This window comes from Parus major, chromosome 7 (genome assembly GCF_001522545.3).
Source record: "Parus major isolate Abel chromosome 7, Parus_major1.1, whole genome shotgun sequence".
NCBI classification, from domain to species: Eukaryota; Metazoa; Chordata; class Aves; order Passeriformes; family Paridae; genus Parus; species Parus major.
In genome coordinates this window covers 17,847,093-17,858,416 of record NC_031776.1, presented here as the reverse complement: position 1 = coordinate 17,858,416, position 11,324 = coordinate 17,847,093, and the positions used below count along the sequence as shown (strand labels likewise).

At 41.9% G+C, this 11,324-nt stretch overlaps 1 long non-coding RNA gene across 1 annotated transcript; it reads right to left on the bottom strand.

Annotated features, from left to right (window-relative positions):
• Positions 1-95: 95 nt before the first annotated feature.
• Positions 96-10,833, bottom strand: LOC107207349. Its single transcript, XR_001522709.3, has 3 exons — positions 9,790-10,833; positions 485-643; positions 96-416 (listed from the first exon to the last, which is right to left on the bottom strand). It is a non-coding gene; the product is annotated as an uncharacterized LOC107207349 (long non-coding RNA).
• Between the last annotated feature and the right edge of the window lie 491 nt (positions 10,834-11,324).

Sequence of the window (11,324 nt, the reverse complement as noted above, 5' to 3'; positions counted from 1 at the left end):
AGTAAGGAGGAATAGGAACTTAAGATACACCAAAGGACTGACAGCTGATGTAACCTTGTTTTCATGAGTTCATAGATTCAGCTGTTAATGAACAGTTATGAACAGGCACATTAGCTTTATTTAAAGCATTGACACATGGAGTTCTTTAACAAGTCCTGACAGCAGATGAAGATAAATGTACCATGAACATCCCCAACCTTTCATGTAATTAAAAACGATTCACATGTGTATGTCCTACTCTAAAATGAATACAGTAATTTCGTGTTCCACCAAAGGCTGGTCTGGGGGCTGTGTTCACTGGCACTCTGGATGTGTTGTCAGGACAGGGTTACCTCAATGGCTGTGTGAGCATGTGCTGAAGAAGTGCTTTTTGCAGTTTGATGTTCTGCTGCTGCTCCAGGAAACAGCTGCTCAGGCTGCAAGGTCAAGGCAGGAGTGTGGACAAAGCACTAATACGTTTTAATAAAACTAGAACGTTACATACCTGGGAGCAGGGGTCAGACGGTCGGGCTGTGTCTGAGCCTCTGAAAGCCATCTTTTAAATCCTGTCCACATCAAACATTCTTGTTGCAACTGGAGCTCCATTCGTTCCCAGGAAATAGCTGAGCAGGGCCACGAGATGGCGTGCACTAGTTTCTTTTGGCTGAATTCATAGGATGAGATTCAGTAACGAGCATGGTTGGTCCCTGCCCCCCCACCAGCAGCAACTGGAGTCAAATGGACGCCAGCTGGATGCAAAATGATGGCGCTTGGGAACTGTAAAACCAACTGATCTGAAGGCAGAAAGGGGCTGAGCTTAAGCTGTTTCTAAGTTGCAGAGTTTTGTTGGCAGTGTGCTGACTTAAGTCGAGCTAACCATGGGACTGGGTGAAAGTTTTGAAGAAGTTTTGAGGAATCCTTATAGGATCCTTAAATCCTTATAGGCAAGGACTTGTTTGAGATACTATAATGCTGAAGGAGAGGCCTAGTTCCAACCTCTCCATGATCTAAATGCTGATTATGGAATTAAGTTGAAGGAGGCAAGATAAGGATCAGGGATGTTTGACTGTGGGACTGTGGCTTCCTTGATTATACAGGGGTTTTGACTGTACTAGTCAAACAAGTGTTCACAATCATTCTGTAACATGGAGGCCTAGCTGGCACCAAACTCAGATTTTTTGATTCTTCTCTTGGACTTAGACACCTAGAATCTGATTCATTTTAGATTTGAATCCTGTAATGTTAGGCAAGAATCAGACTACAGAAGTGTTTCTTCATTTTTACATGTCTGTAGTTCATAACTCATTATTGTAATCCTCCTCTGTACATTCTTCAAGGTAGTAGCAAAGCTTAATATATATTTGTTCAGTCCAGCACACTGTCTGGCAGTTAGGTGTTAAAAACCTAAAGTGGAAGAACTTATTTTGGTTTATTATCTCAAAATAAACCAAACCTAATCCATGTCTTCAATCAATCAGAAAACTGCATTTAGCTCATGTGAATCTCCAGCACTTCTGCCCTGCAGCCCTGGTGAAAGAGTTAAACAATGGTAATATGCCATTTTATGGAATATCTAAGAGATTTGCAGATGGTGGCTACAGAGATACCAAGCTGAGCCAGGAACAAACACCTCCTTTTCCTGAAACCTCAATTCATGTTTATCCTTAAGCCAGCATGTAGTTAGCAATCCAGAATTTTACTTGGGTAGATGACTGGTATTTTCTGGGTTCATGTGTTCAACATGAACCAAATGGAACAGAAAAAGTGTGGTCTCAGGCAGTGACACTGCTTTACTAAGGCTCAAAAGTCTGACAGTAGGAGATGTTTTTGTAGAAATAAGCAGTATTTGGGTAAATCCTTTAAGAGAGCAATTTCTAAAAAAAAAAAAAAAAGGCAAGCAACTGGAAGCCTTTGTATTGCCAAATAACATGCCATGTACTAAAAATGACTGAATTTGTGAAACAATTGTCTTTGTTTCAAAGCTGCATTTTTTATTTGAAACCAGTTTCTTACTTGTCTTACCACTAACACCTTTTCAGAGAGAAGACAAAAAAGCCCCACAACCCAAAACCACACTTGTAGTCTGGGTACTAGCTGTTTAATAATGAAAAGGAACTTACTGTTGCTATCCCAGTTCCTGACTGTTTATATTTCTAACTACTAAAAGTAACAAAAATAATGTACTTGTGGATTGCATTGTGCTTCAGAATACTTTTAACCTAACTTAAACTAACCTCGTATGCATCATAAAGGAATAGAAAGACTTGGAGGAATTCAGGGTAAAATATTAAGGACTGTGAGGAAATGAACCAAATATTTTTTAAACATTCCTTGGAAGCTGCCATATGTCATTCACACATGCTGGTGCACCCTTACCTGCAGATATGCACTGCTGGAGCTCAGTATAGGCTGCTCCCCAGTCCCTCATCAATTTACAGGAGTACTTGTGTCAGTCTTGACTCCTGTCTTCACAATGCCTACTTGTCAGTCTAAACACTTCTGCCTCTGACAACTCAACAGCCTCCCTCAATAAGTACATTACTAACTCCTGCTCTAAGGGGACTTGCTGCCTTGGTGGTTGCTGCCATAACCAGCACCACTGAGGTAATAATACAAGATAAGGCCTGAAGGCCTCTCAGATTCTTGTCCACTTTATCATCTTCCTCTCCTTTTTCTCTCCTCATGTTACTCTACCTGTCATTTGTAGACTGGACCTTGTAGTACAATTCAGAAAGGCTTCAATGGGTTGCCAAAAACACAGGGAAATTTCTTGTGGTGTATAGGAAGAGAGATGGTGAAAGAGAGCTGTAAAAGGACAAGCCAGATGGCCGTCTTCTCACTAATCACTGCATTTTGCACTCTGCTTGGCTACTCCATGGAGCAGAGGGGTCCTTCTGTCACCTCTTGCAGAGGATTCCTCATTTACCATCCTCATGCAAGGAGTGCCCATGCATTTTCAACTGCTTCTCCTTGGACATCCCAAGAAACAAGCAGAAGTCACCACCCACATCCAGTGCCACACACACTCTGCACACCCTGGTCACCACCCATCCAGCCCCAGCCTATGCTCAGCTCAGGGCCCTACAGCTTCTGTGGAAGATGTGGGCTGGCCTAAGAGAGGATCAGAAGTCAGTCGGTGGGAGAGAGACACTTCCCCGTGCCTGCCACCTGAGACACCACACGCTGTCACTGAAGGTGCAGCAGCAGTTTTCCAGAGGCAGGTCAGCCTCTGGAAGCAGCTTGCTCCACCCACACCGTAAGTGCGCTGGAGGAGAGGCACCACAGTCCCTTCAAGGAGAGCTCTTCAGAAGTATTAAAGGAAAACTGTTGTTATTTGGGTTGAACTTGAACAACCTCTACAACTGATTGTGATGCTGAGCTCATCTCTTGAGCATAGTGCAGCTCCAAGGGCAAGGTCTTTGCTTTTAGCCCCATATGTTGTGCAAGCCGAATACTGGCTGTTTAAACAGAAGATGCACTTCACTAGAGGAGATTGCTTGATGAGTCCTGTACACATCTCCTTATAAAGACTAGAAAGACTTTTTGAAAGAGATACAGTATTAAATTGATTAGGCAAATAATAAATAATGCCCCCAGCCTCCTGTCTGCAGCAGTCTGAGTGCTGGGCATATGGTGCCTTTCCAGACCACGTGGCGGTCAGTGAGGCAGAGCTGGTGATTATTATTTCACCCACCTTTAGCAGGAAATAAAACATCTGTTGAATCCTGACAATGGGATTCCCCAGCAGTTAAACTAAGATGGTTCAAAAGGAGTATAACTGAAAATTATGTTTAAGGCAGCAGAAAGCAGTGATTAGACTTTTCAATTTTTTTAAGACTCCAGTCTCTGACACTTTGAGTTCATGGGATTTTTTATGGCTGTAGACAGTTGGGACCTCTGTTTCACAGCTCAGTCAGAAAGAAATCCTGCTTTTGAAAAAGGGCATCTTTTCAGCAGGACTCAGTGGACAAGTAGCTGTGGCTCTGGACTGCTCACAAGCAGAGCAGCTGTACTTGCTGCAGCTCTCAATTCTGGTTACCAGTGATGTTTTCTCAATGCTGTTCAACCACAAGGCAGCATGAAGAGCTTGAACACTTGGACTGTTACTGTGAAAAATAATCAAGAGCAGACATCCCATTCTGTGAAATATGTAGGCAGATGAAGGGATTTTTGGGGTGCAGAACAACTTCTAAAATTTTCTGTTCCCCTGGAAAGTTAAACCCAGTATTACTGACTATCAATAATGACAGAGCTGACTGAATAGCCTAGCTAGGCAATGATGAACAGGAGTACAGCTGCAAATCCCACTTTATGGAACAGCAAACAGGCCCCTAAGTAGTCAAAAGAGACAGCCTCCAAAAGAGAGAAGTATTTAAGAGGGTGACATAGTCAGAGTGGTCCAGTGAAACTGAGCAAATGGAAATTGAGACCAAATGTTCGTAACAATTCCTATGTCTTGGATTAATCTGCATAGCGGTCTTAGCAGGGAAGTGTTCAAATCCCCTTCCAGAAAAGGACAAAACAAAGTCTTGGGTTCAGCAACCCAAAGGATAAGTCTGTGCTGAATTACTGGACTATGATGAAAAACATTTGTTGTTTTTGTGGGATTCATCTCACTCTATCCTCTTCCTATCCAGCAGAGCTTACTCACAGACACTCCTAGTAGTGCTCCTCTTTGAACTGGTTTGGCTCAGTGGGTGGACAGGCATTTGGTTAGTGGTGGTCATTTTGGAGGGAGGAGAGTTAGAAGAATCTTTACAGGCAGTCACTGAGAACAGATTCCAGCTGGCTGCAACTACTTCCACTAGGATGTGGTGCACAGCAGTCTCATGCTCCTGAGCACCTCTGTCAGTCAATAAGCACAAGCACCCCTGGCATGCATGGCAGCACTGAAATGTACAGGCATAGTCATTGTTGTGCTACCCCTTAGGAAACAGCTGATTTTGCTGCAGTTTGTAACAACAGATGTGGATTAAACCATCAAAAAAAATTTTATCAATTTGAGGCATAATTAAAAGGAGCCTGAATCCAGGCTTTGAAAACCAAAGACAAAACTGAAAAGCAAAAATGGAACTTTGCCTATTGCACCCACTTCTTTACTGGCTTTGACTAGGTAAAAAAAAAGTCGAGCAGCTGCAGGTAGCTGTTATCCTTTGCACAGAAATATCATCAGCTATTGGCGCACAGCTGTAACAGAGGCTGCAATTCTGTTTATGGGCTGAGAGCTACTTAAGGTGGGCAAGACCATTACCATCTTCCACCCAGACCTGCTGCAGTGTCCCTGCCACAAAATGTCACCAAAAATTCCTATGCAAGCTTCACATTCCTTGATGAGTTGAAGCATATTCTTGAGAAGGAATTCAAACTTCAATTAATAGTGGTGAATTATATGCCTACAACTACTAAAACTCTTACTGTATTTTGTTTCCCTTATTGGAAAGGGTCAACTTTTCTTCCCCATTATGGTCTTTGTAAAATTGTGTGCATTTTTTTCAAGGGTACTGCACAAAGATTGCCTTGCTTGACTGTTGGCTACATGTTCACAGGTGTCTTTGCTGTCAGTTATCGATGCTATCAAGAAAGCAGCATCCCTTAAAAGGCTTCCAACTAAATTTTACCTCCAGGCCGCACACTTTCTCTCTGCAGGGTAGCTTTTACCATCTAATCTCACTGGAACAAGAAGGCTTTAAAACTAGGAAAAAATGAATGAGGAAATCAGTGATACCAATTATGCACCAAATGAAGATAAGTCCCTCTGTCTCATTAGCACTGTTTAATTATGCTTGGATTTATATTCTAAATATAGTTCATACAAATTCACAAGGGCAAGTGTTTGCTTCCCCTGTTGTAATCCTCTTCACATCTAATACGCCTCTCTCCTGTGAGTTCAACAGTTTTAAGGACCTGTCCGCTTGAGCCATAAATAGAAAAGATGCTGACACTTCAACCCTTACAAGTGAAAAATGTTGGTTAAGCAATGGCTTATGTTTGGTATTTGCACTGCTGTGAAAATCCAGAGGTCTCAGATGACTTCTCAGCTTCCTGTGATGGGTCTGTGTGTACATGTGGAGACAGTGCCTGCTATGGGTTTCTATATTCTTAACAAAGGAGAGGCAGTATATTTTCCATATGCTTGTTGTTGTGACCCATCATGATGTTCATTATAAATTCTTATCAGAACAAAGACACCATTCCAGGTGTCAGGAACATTTATGCTTTTATTGTACAGTCGCTGTAACTCTAGCAACCTGATCACTTTTTAGACTAAAAAGGTATTTATTGGCTAACAAGCCCTTAAATTCTTACAATACACTTCCACAAAGGAGTTGGCTAACAAGCCCTTCATTTTGTACACCTCAGTAAGTTCTCAACTCCCACAGCAAACTCATCAAAGGTGGTGTCACACAAGCCTCAAAACACCAGTACTCATAGGTGCTGTCACACAAGCCACATCAGCTCCAGAAGCTCCCCACTCCCACAATAAACTCCAGTACGGATTGCAGAGTAGAATATGATAGCTGTGCTTTGACCAAAGAAAGCAGTGGAAGAAAACAAAGAATGTGACTGGTCCTTAGATCCTGCTGCATAGATGGTCAAGAGTGAAAGAGTGAGAGAGGATGACAGGAAAGAGAGGGGGAGTGTGGGTCAATCCTTTTGTAGTTAACATGGTGCATGGTTCTAGATTTTCTGCATTGCTTTGTTTGCAGATGCAGAGTCAGCCCTTCTCCAGGAAGGGACCTGGAGGATAGGACACTGAGCATGAGCCTCAGGACAGAGCAGAGCTGGCTCAGAACAGTGCTGCCCCACCTCTGCAGGACCCACTCCTTTGATCACCTTTCCTGTAGCAATACTCAGAATGTTTGAAACAAAACATGCTTTGGTCTGGTCCTTTACACTTGTGTGTATGCATTGATGTGTGTATGTTCTGTCTATCTCTTTAAATGCAAACCATCAAAGTTTGCAGGAATTTGAGTCTTACTTTCTGAGTCATGATCAAGCACTTGACCCAACCCATATCTCTCTGAGATTAAAGTTAATGTCTTTACCAGTTTATTACTACTAACCCAGTAACAAATATTACTTCTAACTACTTGACTCAGTCCAATTACAAGTAGATTTAGCAAGATTCTAGAAAGCCACCCGAAATCTGTGACCTCTTCCCAGGGGTTCAGCTGAGAAAGAGAGAAGACCCACTCCCTTACTCCCTGAAGAAAATGCCCCCAGAGACAGATTTCTGCTCACTCAGAAGAAGACTACTTTTAGTGCATGTGCAGAGTAACTGTCCAAAACATCAATTGTCTTCAGTTTGAGAAAAGTGGGGTTTAAATAAGCACTTCTGCACCAGACAATTCTAAAAGGAAGGAATGGGGCAGGGACAAAAGATGCAAACATCTGTTTTCCTTTTAGGTCTAGTTAAAAATTCAGTGTTAAGAAGCTCCATCTAAAAAGACAAAGATTTGAAAACATTTCTAAAAGCACAGAGTGCAAATATGTTGCCTACAATGGCCTCAATATTTTCTAATCCTTTATCAGTGGTTTTGACTCAAAAATACTATTAATTAATTGAACCACATATAAAAGCTATTGAGTGAGGATTTTACTGCCCTCAAAACTAAAGCAAATACAACAAAATCTTTAACAGTAAAAGGATATTTAATTGACCTAAAACAGAAGAGCCATGCTATTTGGATTAGTCACTACTACATTATAATTTTTTACATGAAAAATGCCCTTGCACGTTATATGTTGTAGTAGCTATCACTATTACTTTCACCAAATTAGAAATTAATTCAGATCTACCTCCTATCCTTAATTCATCTTTATCAGCACATTGTCCTATAAATAACATGTTAGAAATCTTAAGCAGTGACCATCACAAGGAAATGTGTGACTTGAACATTACAAAATAATACTTTAAAAGGCTTCTGAGTTTGGATTGTGTAATTTCAAATTACAATAATGGCAGTAATAAGGATAAAGTCCAGAGAAGAGAGAAGAGCTGAATTACAATATTTCCAGCAATTATATTTTTATCAGTTGTGCTTCCAACTATTAACATCAATCAATGCATTTCATAGATTCATCATTTTAGTATTTGAGCAGCCAGAAGTCCAAAGTGTGCCAATAAAGGACTAGGGCTTAACACAAAAGTTAAGAAGACAAAATTTAGCATTGTTGAAGTTCTTTCACAGATCCTTTTCCTAGACACTGTACCACAATACTACTGTGAACTCCAAACAGAAGTAAAGCTTCATTTCAGAAGCTTTGATTTTAATTTCATCTCTTGCTTCAAGTCAGATGGATTCTATAAAGCAGTAAGTTTTCCTTCACTGTATTACAAGCTATTCCTTCCAGTTTTACGTAACTATAAGAGAAACATGCTTCTCTTAGTATTTGTTGAGTCAATCACTATCCAAGTACAGCCAAATGCTACTGAATTCCAATATCCCATGTCAGTCTCTGGGAAAATTAGTGTCATTAGTATTTAAATCCTCTGCCTGCTGAACGCAGAGAAGCCTTGGTCCAATATCCCAGAGGGATAAGCAGTCTCAACTGTTCAGTCACAGGCATCTGCTGCTCTGATATTGCCACTCCCATGCTCTGTGTCATGCCAGTGTGGGGTGCAGACAAGTAAAGCAGATGTTCAGCAGTCTGAATAGAGCACCTGGCTTTGTCAGTGGGCACTGGGAAACAGGGTGCATCCTTTCCTGGGCTGCTGACCCTAGGTCTAATGCACATCTCCACTGGAAAGCTGAGTTTTGATGTACCTCCCTGATTTTAGACAGAGGCTGATTTCTAAGCACCAAAGTGCTGCTAATAAAGCTGTACTGGCTCAGGCAGCACTACCTTTCCCCTTGTGTCCTGGGTATGCTTTCTGTGTATCTAAATATGAAACACAGCATAAAACTTTGCCACTAGTGATTACAGCAATTCACCTTCTATCCCCCCAGTGCACAGTGCCTGAGTCTGAATGTGCTCTGGACACACATCTAGTGATCTAAATGGGTACAGCTGAAGTGTTATTTCAGTCACACCATCCATCTGGAGCCTTGCCCTGCTGACTCTCAGTTGCTTTTTCCCAGTTTCAAATAGTAATGGCTCATACTGGCTTTTCCCCATGATCTCTGTACTCATCTTTGTTGCTCCTTAGCATAAAACTAGCAAAATTCTTTACAACCTAGTTAATCTTTTGTAAAACCTGAAAGGAGACAAAAAAGAGGCCTTCACATTGCTGCCTCATGTTAACAGAGCCCATCAAAGCACGCTCCCAGATAGAAAGAGCTATTGCAATGTAATTCAATTGAACTCCTCTCAGTGGTCTCTGAGATAAGGAGAAAAAACACCAATCTTTACAGAATGGGTTTCACCATTAGGACCATTTTTTTGTTGAATGTAGTACCTAGATATTAAGATTTTCATCTTAGCAATATATGAAAATATTAATCTAAGTGGAAAAGGATGAGGGTCATTAAAAACACAGGAATCCTGGCAGATGATTAAAGGATGACAGAGAAGTAATTCTGTTTCATGTTAATTGGGTGATAGGTCAATAACCTCTAGGATATGGTAATTTATTAGACTGCAATGTGTTTGGACTCAGTAATAAAAGTATTTTTATTGTATTTTAGACAGTGCTAAGAAGACAATTTATGAGATCAGCTCAGCACCTGATACATTCTTATGTAACCCTACAAGCAGCATGAGGATTTAATGGTATCATATAAATGTATATGAATTGACATTTAACCAATGGAACAAGATACTCCAAACCCATTGCAAGTGCAGTTTGCCAACTACCAGGTTACTTACCTGTCTTTGCAATAGAAGAGCATGCAGAGAATGTATTGTGGTGCTCAAATCAGTGATGAGAACTCTGCCAATAGCTCATGAGCCACAGCTGCAAGCCTGAAACAAACAATTTGTGTGGTAGTTAGGGTGATTATGTCTGTCACGAAGGAAGTTGTACATTACACAAATATACAAAGCTGTGCAACAACTCTTCATGTGGCTTTTTATAGGGACAAATGTAGGGGAATGAAAGAAGCTGCACCACCTCGCTGGGTCAGCCCCGTGTATGCGGCTGTTTGGCAAGTCCTGTTCCTCTGCCATGCTCAGCCCAAAGGCAGAGGAGGTAGATGGAAAAATTCTGAGAGCATGGGCATGCTCTACCTCTCCGAGTCATTTAAATCTTTGCTAGTTCTATCAGTTTTAGTGGAAACTGCTGTTCTACCAATGAAGACAAGAGAAGATCTACTGGATCTGATCACAAATGCACAAAGGTAAGCAGTTCTTGGTGCTCTTTCCTCCAAAGCTTTTGACAGTGCTAACAGACAATAAGTTCCCTTTTCCAGCTTTCATTCCAGGCCTGCTGAAGCCAGGAGCATCCCAACAAGTTTAGACAACAAAACACAAGTAACCATCTCTCCTGTCTTTGTCTTGCATTTTGACAACTCTTTTCTGGAAGCATTTAGTGGTATATGAATAGGAAAGAGCTTATGCTGTAAAATACATCTCTTTGTTTTGAAATAGTGTTTCTCAGGCCCTGCACACATCACCTCACTATTACACTGATTCTCACAGTAACCTCTGTCATCCATCCAGTTGTTAACCACTGCATATTTCAGGATAAATTTTCATTTCATTTCCCACATCATGTACCACGGCTGCAAGGTGACATAATGGAGCACTGCTGGACACAGCATCAGCTGCTCTAGACGCTGCAAGGCCAGTGTCTGAGGGCTGGAAGATACGTGCTAGAATATCACAGCACCTCTTTCTCTACACTTCACCAATCTGTGATCAGAGAGACGTGAGATTTCTGGATCATTCATTATTTCTCTGAAAAATGTGCAGTCTTACCTTTCCTACAAAGGCAACACAGTCCTCAACTCTACAGTCCATGGCTGCCTGGAGCCAGGTATGGTCCAGGCCTCAGGAAGGGTATTTACACCCTGAAGCCCACAGCAGGCTTGTGCTGCGAGCTGACAGTGCCCTGGTCCCTGTGATGTGGTGGCAGATGGACACGCTGGGCTGGCTGGCACATGGAGTGTGGGGCTGTGCAGCAGAAACACCGCCAGCCCGTGCTGCCTGCCATCCCTCAGCTACGGAAACAGAGTCCTCATTTTGGCTGGAGCTGATACGGAGAAAAAAAAAGTTTTTAAAAATGCAGTAGCAATTGTGAGACTGAAGTATTTTAGACATCGATATCAGAAACACTCTAACCACAGTGGCTCCAGATTTTGAGGCGCTCCTGTCCTGATACGCTGCCCAGGTCCCTACCCCACCAGCCCAGGCTCTCCAGTCTCCCCTCTCAATGCAACATCCCAGTTCTGGAGAAGAGCACC